This window comes from Sinocyclocheilus grahami, unplaced genomic scaffold, assembly GCF_001515645.1.
Source record: "Sinocyclocheilus grahami isolate Dianchi unplaced genomic scaffold, SAMN03320097.WGS_v1.1 scaffold1410.1, whole genome shotgun sequence".
NCBI classification, from domain to species: Eukaryota; Metazoa; Chordata; class Actinopteri; order Cypriniformes; family Cyprinidae; genus Sinocyclocheilus; species Sinocyclocheilus grahami.
Genome location: NW_015506589.1, coordinates 151,520 through 152,469, shown reverse-complemented (window position 1 = coordinate 152,469; position 950 = coordinate 151,520).

The window sequence follows — 950 nt, the reverse complement described above, 5'->3', positions numbered from 1 at the left end:
GGTGAGTCTGAACTAACTCACAAATATCAGAGAAAATAGAGAGAGAAGGCTTCAAACAAATGAACTCACACTCAGCTCACATCTGCCTTCATAGGTGATGCGTCTGCTGAATCTGTGAAGCCAAGGCCGGTACAGATGAACGGGTATGAGTCTGTTTCTCATGTATTTAGAGGGCATAAATCTTGTGCTGATCGAGACGTTGGATTATTTCATGATGTAATTGTTTCAGCACACACCCATTGGTCAGGAGCACGGTGGCTCCGCCCCTCACTCAGCCTGACAGCGATGAGGCCACGCCCCTGGCGAGGAGACTGAAGTCCAGATTCTGCACGGTCATGTGACATAAAGGGTACTATCTCAATGGGAAAGAGCTTTTCTAGGGTTTTTAGGGATTGTGCTTGCCGTGGCGACGCTTCCAGACCGCAAACACAAGGATTCAAGATTTAACATGAACACAAAACTGAAGCAGGACTCGTTAGTGGACGTCACGTGTCTGATAAACGACGTGGACATATTTTCTATTCAAATGAGACACTTTAAAGGGTGGATCAGATGCCCTGAACTCTCGTGATGCCAACTGTGTGATCACGAGTCGTGTATTATTTCATGCAGTATTTCTGTGTTTCAGCAGGGGAGACGTCTTCTCATTATTGTCTCATTTCAGTCTCTTAACACTTTTGCCAGTTTCAGCAAGCATCCTGAGTGAATCCATCCGTCTCATCCAAGATTAAAGCACCTACTGCACTGATAATAGCTAAATAAATTTGATATCAAAACGTTTATCAGGCAGTAAAGTTATTTTCCACACGAACGCATGTCCAAAAAGACGTCTCGCAGTCTGAAATGTCTAGGTTTGTACACGTAAAATGATAATAATAGTCACACTGTTTCTTGTAGCACAGCATAACATGCTTAAGAAAACAGTTATTGGTGTCTCAGTCTTGAATAAA